The sequence below is a fragment of the Erpetoichthys calabaricus genome, chromosome 5, assembly GCF_900747795.2.
Source record: "Erpetoichthys calabaricus chromosome 5, fErpCal1.3, whole genome shotgun sequence".
NCBI classification, from domain to species: domain Eukaryota; kingdom Metazoa; phylum Chordata; class Cladistia; order Polypteriformes; family Polypteridae; genus Erpetoichthys; species Erpetoichthys calabaricus.
The window spans coordinates 99,124,288-99,139,258 of record NC_041398.2 but is presented as its reverse complement, the minus strand read 5'-3'; positions in this window follow the sequence as shown (position 1 = coordinate 99,139,258).

The following is a 14,971-nucleotide window of genomic DNA, read 5'->3' as shown; positions in this document are numbered from 1 at the left end:
GAAGCCTAGAAGACACAGAAGTGACATCAGTTGTCATCAGACAGGACTTCCTCTTGCCTGGGGACGGGAGTGGAACTGTTAGTGCAGAGGTGGCGCTGCCCCTTTTCCCTTCTCCCCGATGTCCATTCAAGGCAGTCACAGACACAGATTTGATACTTGTTATAGGTTATGTAAATATTTTCTTGACTGCTTATTCTTGTAACTCTGAGATCCACTACATATGTAGATAGACAGATAGATGCAGTTATATCTTCTCAATTTTCTTCTCTTGACACACACATAAATCACATTAATAAGCCAAACTCAAGGCTTCTGTACATGAAACAGCTCAACTCTCATAAAAGAGAATGTGTTTCATGCTGGATTAGATGCTATTATTTCATCTTAGAGCCATGTAGAAAATCATCTCTCATACTTTGCTGAGAGTGTGATTTTGAATTATAAAACAAGTAGACTTGTAATGGACTTTAGAAGTATTATATACATTGTCACAATCCATTCTACTCACATGGTAAGATTTAATCCAAGGACCTTGCACAACATGCTGTAAAAATGCTTCAGAGATTCATGTCTGCCTTGTCAGTCGGTTGACAGATATGTTGATACAGACAACACAACCCCATTCTTTGTCAAAGAGGCCTGTCACAACCTTGTTCTGAAATTCATTTAACCAGCAAGTGTGACAGACAAGTAAGACCCCCTCAAGCAAAATGCTCTTTCTGTGATGAAATATGTTTGAGAAGTAATTACCTCTAAATAACTCCTTCATTTTTTTCTGTAGCCCACAATCCATTATGCACTGCTTTATTGCAGTTGAACAATACAGATTTTGACTATTGCATACAATTTTTATTTCCTTACCAACAGTACACTGATTTATTTTAAAGATACACAGTATGATTTAGTATGGTTGGTTTTAGGGTTTGAAGCTCATTGGATCATTGTCTATGTGCCATTTCCTTGTGCCCATGTGAGTTTTTATTTTGTTTCCCATGGCACATATAAATGAAAGTTGTTATTTAAGGGACACTAAATTGCACTGAAGTAGAAGCACGCGAGTGGGCTTGATTTTGGACCGGATCACATCTGCCTTGTGCCTAGTACTTCTTGAATAGAATACAGCTCCTCATGAACTTCTGTCAGACTTGGCGTAAATCAAAATTGAATTAAGCATCGTCTTACAAAATGCATAAGTTTATTATACATTGTGCCCTGGAGTTATCATACAACTTACGTTTAGCTTAAAAAATTTTGTCTGTGTCATCTATGTCATTAAATATTGTTCTAATTTCTAATAAATCTTAACACGTTTTTCAAAATGTTCTTTATCAGTAAAATTACTCGACTGTCATCCTTGGGTTGGTCATTTGAATATGAAGGTAGGACATCTATATGGGACATACTTTAACCATAGCAACTGGCAGATTTCAAGTGGTGGGCCTAAACCTGAAAGTCGCACATGCACATCTGCGGATCACCTTGAGGGTGACTGACCCTGCCCTCAGAGCTCTTAGATATCCCATCCCTTTTGGTCCGCACCCCATTCCTGGAAGGAGATATCTCATTTTTGACCCAAGCTTGCTACAGGGTGGACCGCCACAAGCATACCCTTGGCATACAGCCATCTCAGGCTAAAATTTTTTTGTTGCCGTTTTGTTGACTGTACTGCTGAGCGTCTGTTTATTTGGTTGCCAAGTTTTCTTTTGTTGCTCGCAATTAAATGGGGTGACTGAGTTGGCACCCCGGCTATTCTTTGGACACTGCCAGTCATTCGTTGTCATGCTGATCATCAAAGCAGTGTATTCTGGGAAAGCTGAAAGACAAAACAGGATTCAGAGTATTTAAAGAGAAAGTAAAGGAGGACCTTCAGAATATTTTATATATCTATTCTCTTTGCAGATTCAAGCAGCATTTGATTCCTATGGGAAATGACCTTGAGTTTGTATGATAATGAATGGACAACATTTTGAGAAACTGTCAATCCTGTTAGCAGAAGAGTGGGAAATGATTGGGGAGTGGCTTCACTTGATATTAGATTTTTTAGAGCCTTCTCTCTGTCCAATTGTTTTTACTGACACTTTTGTAAAGATCTCAGCTTAATTGCAAAAATTGAGACTTGTAAGAAGTTTTTTTCCTATTTACTGACAGCTGAAAATAGATGACTTGATTGGAGCTTCAAACACTTTAATGGAGCTTGCTATCTGCTGCTGGATACATGGAAAACGGCGCTCTCTCTTTCTCTCTCTCCAGTGAAACATGTTTCTTTTCAGTTTTGATTAAGTATACGTAACTTGAACCTAAAATAAAGAAGGCATCTGTCACCTGGAACTGAAAGAAGACTACATGAACCTACTCAAGTTGTATAATTCTTTGTATTTTTTAATTTGTTGCTACTGGTTTTTATGCAAATAAATATGATTTTTAACTAAACGTTTGAAGGCACTCTCAGTCTGATTGCTACTGCCATTGCAGAATACTGGAATGATCATTCCTTTTCTAAATGTGTTCTCTTAAGGATTCAAAAGAATGTTCTTGTGAAGCCCTCTATTGGTAAAGGAGTGAAAGTGAAAGACAGTCCCAGTCAGTGAGGCATTCTGCCATTAAACGTTCATAGGGTTGAATATGTTGGGTACACTATGGACCAGTGCAGGATTTACGTATAAGCTACACAAGCTATAGCTTAGGGGCCCCCGCCTTCTTGGGGCCCCCAAAACAAATTGTCCGAGTGAGCAATTGTCATATATACTTAAATATACTACAGCATTATTTGTCCCAATCAGGCCCGGCCTTAGGCATAGGCAAAGTAGGCGACCGCCTAGGGCCCCGGCGTCCGGGGAGCCCCGGATCGACTCCTTGGTCTAATTTTCACGCATTTCACAGAGCTTCCAGGGGGGCCCTGGACCGCCCTTTCGCCTAGGGCCCCATAATACCTAAGACTGGGCCTGCTATGGACAGTGACAAAGGTAAGAGGTTACAGGAAACAGTTGTATAGCTGGTTTTCAGTGCCCTCCATAATGTTGGGACAAAGGCATATTTTTTCCTTGATTTACCCCTCTGCTCCACAGTTTAAAATTACAAATCAAACAATTCAGACACAAATTGCAGATTTTAATTTAAGGGTATTTGCATAAATTCTGGTCACACCATGTAGAAATGACAATACTTTTTATTGTGGAGGTCTATTGAGGAGGCTTTTTGAGCCTGGAGGCCCACCCTGCCTTGTGGGTGCTATGGGTCAGCTGCTCCATCGGTGGTTATCAGCTGGAATCCATAGCAGAAACAATGGCATGGACTGGAAGGTTAAGACAAGTTATCTGTGTTTTCAGTAAGAGATTAAAATTAAGGATATTTGTACATAACTAAATACACAACTTTTATCTCTGAAGTCCGAAGATTTGCCTTGGGCAACTATTCAGGTAATTAGAAAACTGGGAGAAATGTATTTGTATACTGTACATGACAACAATGACAACACCACTATCAGTCAAGCGTATGTTGAGATTAGAGCCATTTTTCAAGACTAAAAGTACTTTACAGTCATTGTGTATAATTTTTAAAAAAGAGCCTTTTTATGTTCTTTTCAATACATTGAACATCAGGAAGGACAAATCAGAGAAAACGGATTGACGGTGGATTTAATAGGGAAATGGAACTGCTGTCCTGTTGCAGAATAGCAATTTCATGCTGTGTCAGAGCTGTACAAGAAATATTAATTACAGGAATCTGACCTGTCTTTTTACCCGGGGTCTGCATCTGCTGTGTGGCTGATATTCAAGGTGGTCTTCCCAATCATGTGTTTTAAATCTTTCATTTTTTCAATTTCTTGTAAGTGTTATCAGGATATGTTTCATCATGGGCAGTGCTACAGAAAATGAAATAGGTTAGGAGTCATTGATTAAATGTATTCAGAAAATAATGTTCTCATTATTTATCAGTGACACCAATATTTCTGTATATGAATATTCTCTTTCCTTTGCCACAGTGCAAGCTGTTAAGAACTCACAGAAGGGTAGTAAGAGCATAGCCTTATCCTGACTAAGATTCCCACTTCACAGTTTTAAACTGGACATCCCTGAGATTTGTTGAGGGTTTTTTTTGTTTTGTTTCTTTTATTGTAAGTGATATAAGTTAAGTGACAATGATCTCATCTGAGATGAGTGTTTCTTACTGCAATGTCGCTTGCAATTTTGAAATGTTCGCCTTGGTTACCCCGATACGGTAAATTGACTTGGATACCATTTTTCATGTATGATTTAGGCTATCATCACCACAGTTTGTCAGTCACTTAAGAGCTACAGGAGAGAATGGAGTGATCCATGAAACAGTTATACTATGCTTTATTTTCAAATTCTGAAGATAAATACAACCACTTTGGCTACAGGCTCCTCTCACGCTGGAATAGCCAAGGTCTCAACATTAGAAAAACGTCACAGCTCTCAAAAAAAGGGGAGGAGTAGTTATCATAACCTAGCATATTTTAGATATAGCTGCTGGGGTGTCTGCTAATATGTATGCTTATTAATTGTGGGAAATCATTGTGATCAACTGTTACTAAAATCTAATTCCCTAAGGTACTTCTTCCTATTACTGCCACTTAACTGGATGTACAGTACACGCGTATAAAGCTACATGTCCTCAATTGGCTTGTTGAGTGAATGACAAGAAATTCTTGGCAGGCCAATTAAATAAAGAATGATTTTCACAAATGTTTCAAAAACATGGTCCTCAGATCTAGTAAAATTCAGCCTCACCCAAAAGTTATTTTACATTTTTAAAAAGAGTAGAGAAAACCACAATGATGTTTCGCTTTTAATATTTGGAAATGGCGCTGGTCTGTTAGAGTTGAAAATAGCATACATGGTAGCAAGTTCACGTGCAAGATCATGGCACTGCCTGTTTCCTTTATTCACTATATCTGCTACCCTGCATTGCTCTTTTTTAGTTCACATATCTGACTTGATCCTGCACAATTATTTACTTCAGTATCTAAGATTATCACTGCAGTTCATAAGTTCGTCACTAGTCCACCTTAAAAAAGGATATGTGTCTGTGAGTCTGTCTGTGTGTCCATCTGGTTGCTATGTCTCTGTCTTTGCAAAAGATGGAACATAAATATTTTTAATAATAAAATGCAATGCATTCATCATTCCAACAGATGGCACAGCACAAACATTTACATTGCTTATGGCATACACATTGCTGTATTCTACGTTGATTACTTAGATTTCAAAGCTAGTTTTCTACAAATTTCTCTGTTCCTACAGTATATTAAAGGCCTTTAATGATCTCTTGGGCACAGCTATCAGCAGTGTGTCTGTCTACAGAGAGAATGTCGACCTCGTCGAGAGGTTTACTTACATTCATGTGTCTGGTGACTCTTCCTATGAAGTCAGTAGATGGATTGGGAGAGCAAATATGCTATATGGTTGCGAGACATGGATGCTATCCAATGACCTGAGACAAAGACTGGACTCCTTCGGTACTGTGACTCTTCAGAGAATCTTTGGGTTACTGCTGGTTTAACTTTGTGTTGAATGAGCAGTTGCTAATGAAGTCCCGAATGAGGCACATTGCCTGCATTGTGAGGGAGCGTCAGTTATGGCACTATGGCCATGTGGCGCGATTCCCTGAGGGTGGTCCGGCTCACAGGATCCTCATTGTTGAGGACCTGAGTGGATGGACCAGGCCAAGGGTACGCCCACATAACACCTGGCGGTGGCAGATACATAGTCATTTCTGGAGATTGAGAATGGACCGCGTGTCTGTCTGGGTGGTTGCCAACCAGGATCCTGAGCTATTTCGTCGTGTGGTGGGTGCAGCAACACACTGTACCAGTGCATGCTCCCCAACCTACAGTATATATAATACTATCACGATAACCATGTTAACCATTCTACAAGATAAATTAAATGACTTGTGCTTGTATGTGAATTAGAGCTCTATGGTCTAATGTCTTTATTTAATAAAATGAATGTACAAAAAACCCAAATCTTGTTTCGTCAGTTGCATTACAGCCAAAAAAATTAACATGTAGCTGTAACAGGTTAAAACCAATCATTTTACAAAACACATAAAAAGAAAGCATTTAAAGTCATTTTCAAATATTAATGCTAAATAGCAATTCATGGATAATTATTTGAAGCAATTTCAAACAGTATTGTCTTGACATTTTGTGCTACCAGTGACACATTTTGTACTTCATGGTACTGGGAAGGAACAAACCACTGAAGCTCTGAAAACTATGCTCCTTGATTTACTGAAGAAAAGAGCTGCATGTAATGGGTGTAATAATGTATTTAGTAATGTTTTACTGTGTGTTAACCTAAGTTGTGTGTTCATTTCATCTTTATTTATTTCTCCACAGCTGGAAATGTGTGCAAGCCCTGAGAGTCTTTACTCAGTGAAGTACACTTTACAAGAATGAACTGAAAGGTAGGCTGTCATCACCTGATTTGCAGTTTCCCCAAGATTGCTCTTCGGGACACATCTGCTAGGTCATTCACATTAGCTACAATAATTCTAGCTGACTCTTTGGAAACCTACTTTTAGTTACTGTATATAAGATTTAATTTTTTTGGGTCTCTTAACTAAGCAATGAAAGTGAGTGTGATGACAGTCTGGGTAACATTACAATAAATGGACAGAACAATGCACTTACCCACATTGGCCAACCTGAATTTATAGAGGCAAAACAAATATTGAAAACAAATTAAAGTAGCTGTTTACATTATGATTCTACTTTTGATTACTGCTGATGGATTCCTAGATATTTACTATTAATTATTTTGTTCACCTTCTTCCTCAGAGCCAGACAGAGGTAAACATGCAATTTTAAGTCAAAAGTCAAACACCATTTCATTAAACTCTGGACATTCAGAAAGGAGTGGATATGCTTGCTTCACCTCACTAAACGGTAGGTTTGATTTATGTAATTTCATTCTGACCAACTTAGTGTTATGTGCATACTTAGTAATGGAACGATGATCATTGTTCTGTCACAGGTCATTGACACAGAGTGTAAATAGCTAAAGAGACAGCACACAACCTTGTGAAGTCCTTATGGCTTACTGTCTGCTCCGTGGCAAAACATTATGCACTCTAACTCTCTCTGCACAACTGAATTCAAACATATACAGTAAATTAAATCGATTATCATTCAGGGCATTACATTCTTGCTTCAAAATGTATGGCTAAACAAATGAAAGCTACAGTAAAATACAGACATAGCATTGACATGATTGATAACTGTGGAGTGGACGCTGACGCACACATGTTGCTGCCGCTCCTCCCTGTTATCAACACTTTTCGTTAAAATTCGCGTTAAACTTAAACTTTTTGCAATTGTTCACTTTCTTTTTATTGTATGCATAGTTCATGGATGCAATTGACTCGAACTGTGTTGATTTGGATTTATTTTTATGGACTTTGCCTTGACTGGGTTTGCAGCCTCGGGGACAACCGAATCTTTCTGTGGCACACTGGATGACCCCTATGAACATTTCTTTGCACCGTGACGATCTATGAGCCGGGGATGGTCTGTCTTCTTGATTATGATTTATACACTGGATTGCTCTCGATTCCTTCTATACGTGCTTAATGACTAAGAAATGATCTGTGGTTTACACCCAGCTGGATGTGGTTCTGGGCGATCCCGCCTGTAATACCCAGCGTTATATGTATGTGGGTGTGTTTGTTGGAACCTCCAAATTTTGGTATCTTCATGTACATTTTGTAATATCTCCTACTATGCTTTTTCTGCTGCTTGCTCCTTATCTGTGCCATCCCATCCTCCTGTCTCACCTTCTCCGCTGTGCTGCTTCTCTGCTACTATCAGATAAGTATTGCTCTCTACTATGCTAAAATACTCTTGTGACAAACTCCTTCATATTAAACAGTTTGTCCCAGAGCAAATGGTCAGACTGGAATGTCCTAAAAGACAATAGTATTGTGCGGCGCCCAAAATATTTACATAGCGGGTCAGGTCACTGCCACAGCCGGGCTGCGAATGAAAAGTTCACTGGCAGCATTTGCTCAGGAATATGCCCTCCTACTCATGGTTTTGGAAATAGGAGTGTCAATGTGCCAAATATGTAATATGTTAAAATAAACTCTGGTCATGGATCTGTGCACAACGAACCCACATCGGCTAATATTGCATTGTTTAACTCAAGATCTCTTAATGGCAAGCATTGGTGCTATCAGAATTCATTACAGACTCAAACCTTGACTTGCAGTGCTTAACAGAAACTTGGCAAAAACTAAATGATTTTACATCTGTCACGGAGGTAACTCCACCCAGATACATTCACTTCACAGAACCTTGCAGCTCAACACAAGGTGGAGGACTCGCAGTAATTGTTAGATCGGAGTTAAACATCAAAAGAATCCTCAATGAAATCTGGTCCTGTCTCACTTATTGTTGTCTATCGTCCCCCGAAATACAATGGGTCTTTTTTATCTGATTTGACTGAATTATTAACCCACTTAAGTTCACTTTCCCAGAGAGTCATTCTTCTTGGTGATTTTAACATCCATATTGACATTACTACATGTAAATTGAGAAATTAATTTTTATCCTTACTGGACTGTTTTGACTTGGTGCAACATGTTGATTTTCCCACCCACTCTGGTGGTCATATACTGGACCTGATCTGCACATCTGGATTATTTATCTGTTGGCAACACTTATAGCAGTGATTTGGGACTCTCTGACCATAAAGCAGTGCTTTTCTCTGTCACATTACTTCTCCCTCCTCTTACCTGTAAACATCAAATTTCTTTCCGAAACCTTAAAAATATCTGTCCCTCGGTTCTTGATGGATCTATTTCTGATCTTTTCCTGTCTTCACCTATTCCATCAACACTACATAGTCTTGTTTACCACTATAACTCAGCCCTTCATTCAGCACTCGATAAAACAGCTCCTTTAAAACAAGGAAGTTTCCTTTAAGCGTTCAGCTCCATGGTATACTTCAGAGCTACGATCTATGAAAGCAACTGGCCGATGCCTTGAGAGAATGTCACGCAAGACTGGCATCATCCAGGCTTTCTCTGATCATCAAAGGGCTTACAGGGATGCACTAACTGTAGCCAAGAACACCCATTATGGCAGAATAATAGAAAGTGGCCATGATAACCCAAGGGTTTTGTTCTCTGTAGTTAATAAATTACTTCAACCTGCATCTGGCCCAATTACCTCCTCTACTGAAGTCTGTGAAAAATTCCTCCACTTTTTCCGCAATAAAATTAAAGATGTAAATAATTCAACTAACATAAATCCATCATCCATTCATAGCCTTCCCTGTCTTCCCACTCCATCCGGCTCCTTTTCTAAATTTTCACCAGTCACATCAGCATTTGTTAATGACCTGCTTTGTAAGATGAGGCCAACTACTTATGTACTGAACCACATCCCCACCACACTTCTTAAATTCTCCCTTCATGCCATAATCCTGACTGTTATGATAATAATCAATACATCCCTCGACACTGGGTTTGTGCCAGCCACTTTTAAAATCACTTCTGTAACCCCCATGTTAAAAAAGTCTTGACAGTGACAATCTTAACAATTTTCGGCCTATTTCCAACTTACCTTTTCTGTCAAAAGTTCTTGAGCATTTGTAGCCTCCCAGCTCACCAATTACTTAACCTCTAATAATTTCATGGAACCCTTTCAGTCTGGTTTCAGGGCGCAGCACAACTGTGAAACTGCTCTGCTATGAGTAAGCAATGATTTGCTTACAGCAGCAGACTCTGGACAAACCAGTATATCAATTCTGTTAGACCTCAGTGCAGCATTCAACACTGTCAGACATGACATTCTACTGTCCAGAATGAGAACATGCTGGGTATCTCTGGCACTGCCCTCCAGTGGTCCAAGTCCTATCTGACTGATAGGCAAGAGTGTGTTAGTCTTGGCAACAGCAGATCCAGCTCAGTGCCAGTCATACAAGGAGTTCCTCAGGGCTCTGTCCTCAGTCCTCTGCTTTTCTGTATTTATATGCTTCCCCTTGGCCATATTATTTGTAGCTTTGGACTGGGTTATCATTTTTATGCAGATGACACTCAACTCTATTTCATTGTCAAAAGTGCAACTTCATCAGAGTTTTCTCAGCTCACAATTTGCCTCAGTGAAATTAAAACCTGGATGGAGCAGAACTCTTTAAAATTAAATTGCAACAAAAGTGAACTCCTGCAAATTGGCACTAAAGCGCTACTTAAGAAAATGAGCTGCTTTTCAGTCAATCTTGGAGGTGATCTCATCAGACCTTCTTCTGATGCAAGGAATCTTGGCGTCATTTTTGATTCCTCTCTTTCTTATTCCTCCCACATAAACCACATTAAGAAACTTTCTTACTTTCACCTCTGTAACATATCAAGTGTTTGCTCATTCCTCTCCTTTTCTAATGCTGAGAAACTTGTCCGTGCTTTTATTACATCCTGCATCGATTATTGTAACTCGCTGCTGGCAGATGCCCCTTCTAATCTTATATCACAGCTCCAGCTTATTCAAAACTCGACTGCAAGAGTCCTTACACGGACCAGCAGCAGCGAGCACATCACACCGATCCTGCTTTGCCTTCACTGGCTCCTTGTGTCTTACAGGATTGGATCTAAAATTCTATTAATAACCTACAAAGCTTTAAATGGCTGACTACATCAGTGACCTTCTCCATCGCTCTGCTCCTGTTCGCCTACTAAGGTCCTCTGATTCTGGTAATCTTGTTGTGCCTCACACTAACCTGCACTCTATGGGTGACAGGGCCTTCAGCTCCATAGCACCCAGACTTTGGAATTAAATCCCAAAATTAATTATCTCAGCAGACTCTTTTCTTTTAAAAAACCACTTAAAACTCAACTGTTTAGGAAGACTTTTAACTTAACTTAACATTCTGCCCTTTCTTTCAGTTTACCTCTCTGTCCAGGTGCTCAGGATAATTTGTGTGTGTGTTATATCACAAATTAGGTTATTTTTTAAAGTTTTCCTTTTAGTATTGAATTTAGTATTTTATTCTGGTTTATTGTTCTTTATTCCATTTAATGCTTTGTTATCTGTTTCACTGTTCTATTGAGTAAAACATTTGTATCCAATGCTACATATACCCTGCTTTTTTTTTTCTAAGACTCTCTATATAAATAAAATGTATTATTATTATTATTATTTGAAAAAGCATACACTCTCCTCTTTAAATTCTGTGGTATAACATATACTAAGAGCTAAAATTTGACTAATGTAATCTCAGATGACCAGTAACACATAACTACTTTTACTATGTTATTATTTATTAAAAAAAAGTAAGTCAACATGTAAAAACTATGTGTGAAAAAATAGTACACACTTATTACTTTAAAATAACATTGCAAAAAGTGAAATCTTGTATAAAAAAAATCTAAATAAAAGCAAAACAGCTATTTTAGTTAGCAAAAAAATTTCCGACTGTAGTAAACAAAATTTACTTGACAAGATTTCTTAAAATAAGATAAGATAATTCACTTTAATAAAAGGATAAGTCTCTGTGTGTCCGTCCAGTTGCTGTGCCTCTGTCATTCCAAAAGATGGCATGTCACAAATGTTTGTACTAATAAAATGCATTGTATATGTCAATAGTTGACACATCACAAGTATTAGCACAGTTTTTATGAAACCCATACCAAACGGCATATAACAAAGACATATGCAATTGCATGGTGCATTGCAAATTTTAACGCGGAGGTCTACATTGACTACTTACTGTAGATTTCCACTTATCTTAGGTGAGTAGCACAGCTAGACTTAAATACACCTAATCTTAAATAATCTTCAATGCTTGATAAGTCAATAAATTTTACAATAAGAAAAATGAGTTTTATGGTTTGATATAAAACATTCCATTTGCTTTGTGAAATGGAAGGCATTTAGTGGCTAGCAGTGATCAGCAAGTGGTACCATCTCCATATTGAATTACAACTACTGAAATTCCACTTAAAGTCTGAAAGTTTGGACACTGTTCTTCATTGAGGTCAGTATTCTAGACTGATGTTTTAACTTCCCTAATTTCTTGTGTTTTAGTTTGCATTTGCTATGATGCTAATCCCTGTTGTTAGAGATCTTATTCTAGAAAGTATGTATAGTGATGTCACACCCGATTAGGAGACATCACTCATGATGTTTTATAAGCCGGCAACACAAAGTAGACTGAGTCCAAGATTATGGATATCATAGAGAATTTGTATGGTTTGTGAGTTATTACTATTGATATTAGTATAATTTTAAATAGACATTTTAACGATGACTAGGTTTTTTGACCTTTAACCAGGGAAGTCACAATTTCTAAGTAGGAAGTTTCAATTGGAATGCCCCCTCCCAAGTTGGATTTCCTACATGAACCCCGACCTCAAAGCTGCACATCAGCAGTGTTTTTTTTTTCTTTTTAAAATTTTATTGATTTTATTGTAATCACACAAAATTCCATACACATAGATCAATTTTAACAAAAATAGGATCGAAAACAAATCAACCCCCACCACTGAGAAAGAGAGCATGGCCAGCAGAGTAAAACAGAAAGCTAGTAAAAATAAGTAAATAGATGAATTAATAAGTGAATAAAGATAAATGGAGAAGAAAAAGAAATGGGGAGAGAATCTGCTTCCTCAGTGCTTTAAAAGCTTATTCTAGAATGTTATTGATCCTGCCAGGTTTTTAGAAAGTTCTGTACAGATTCTCTAAGTGAGAATTTGATTTTTTCCAATTTCAAATAGTATATAACATCAGTTACTCACTGACCTAGAATAGGTGAGTTAGGATTCTTCCAACTGAGCAAGATAAGTCTATGTGCAAGTAGTGTAGTAAAGGCAATCACAGTTTGTTTGTCCTTCTCCACTTTAAGCCCATCTGGAAGTACACCAAATACAGCTGTTAATGGGTTAGGAAGGATTGTGACATCCAAGGCTGTCTGAAAGGCATTTAAAGATTTAGGTCCAGAATGATGTTAATTTGGTGCAGGCCCAAAACATGTGACCCTGTCAGACTGGAACTTGATTGCAGCGTTTGCAGGTTGGATCTTGCCCTGGAAACATTTTGAACAATTTTAAACGAGACAGATGTGCTAGACATATAATTTTGAGTTGAATAATTGTATGCTTTGCACATATGGAGCTCGAGTGAATTCTCTGCATTGGTACCTTCCACTCCTTTTCTGAGATGTTGAGTGAGAGATATTTTTTTCACTGTTCTCTTGGATCTTTGGAAGAGAGGGACTGTAAAATGGTTTTATATATTCCAGAAATGCTCTCTGAGTTCTCGAAACTGATCAATATTTTTTCTGCGTAGAGGGAGGTGGGAGGTGAGGAAAATTGGGCAGGTTCTGTTTAATAAAGTTTCTGATTTGAAGTTAGTGAAAGAAATGTGTTGCTGGAAAGTTAAATTTGGAATGTAATCGTTCATAGGATGCAAAGACGTTGTCTATGTACAGATCTCTAAGTGATTTAATCCCAAATGTTTTCCAGACATTAAAAACTGCATATGTTTGCGAGGGTGGAAAAATTTGGTTCTCATACAGAGGTGCCACAAATAAAAGATTTTCTATCTTAAAATGCTTCCTACATTGGTTCCATATTCTGATTGAGTGAAGCACAATTGGGTTGTTAGTATATTGGCGATAGCTTGCATTTATTGGGGGTGCAAAGCAAGGAATATAAAGAAGTGCTGCAGGATTTTATTTCTATTGCGGACCAATCCTGTGTATGTTCATCTATTTGTGTCAATGTCCAGGTTTTAATATGTTGTATGTTTGCTGCCCAGTAATAAAATTGAAAGTTAGGTAGAGCCATGCCAACTTCTGCCTTAGGTCTTTGTAGGGTCGCTCTTTGGATACGTGGATGTTTTGACTTCCAAATAAATGAGGTTATGGTTGAATCTAATTTCTTAAAAAACAATTTATTGATGTATATTGGAATGTTTTGAAATAAAAAAAGAAGCTTCGGAAGGATATTCATCTTAATAATGTTAATTCTTCCAGCTAAAGTGAGATGAAGGGTTGACCATCTATGCAAGTCTTGCTTAATTTTTTCCATACAGTCAGTGAAATTTTGTTTAAAAAGAGCTTTAAGTTTACTTGTGATATTTACCCCAAGGTATTTAAACTGATCTGCGATGATAAAAGGCAAGGTATCCAATCTAATATTATGTGCTTGAGAATTCACTGGAAAGTGCACACTTTTATTCAAATTAATTCTGAGACCAGCAATCTTTTGAAATTCTGTAAGTGCTGTTAGGACTGCAGGCACAGTATTTTGTGGGTCTGATACATCCAGTACCATATCATCTGCATATAGAGAAATTTTCTGTTCAAGTCCTTCTTTGATAATCCCCTTTATCTCATAAGCATTTCGACAGTGAACTGCCAGTGGCTCAATGGCGATTGCGAAAATTAATGGTGACAAGGAGCATCCTTGTCTGGTACCACGTTCTAGTTTAAAGTAGTCTGAATTAATGCTGTTAATACACACTGAAACTTCTGGATTAGTATACAGTAGTTTGATCCATACACAAATGTTCGGCCCAAACCCAAATTTCTCCAATGTAGTGAAAAGGTAGTTCCATTCAATTATATCAAATGCTTTTTCTGCATCCAATGATAATAATATCTCTGGGGTGTTTGATTTTGTGGGTGAATATATTACATTAAACAGGCATCGAAGATTGGAAGCGTCGGCCTTTAATAAATCCAGTTTGATCTTGTGATATTACTAAAGGCAGCACTTTCTCCATCCTTCTAGATAGGACTTTGGAGAGTATCTTAACATCATTATTCAGAAGTGAAATTGGTCTGTATGATGCACATTGTAATAAGTCCTTATTTTGTTTAGGAAAGACGGTGATTAATGTTTGGCGAAAAGTTTGAGGTAGAATTTTATTGTCTCTTGCATCAGTGAATGTTGCTAATAAAAGGGGAGCTAGCTGAGTGGAGAATTTCTTATAAAATTCGACAGG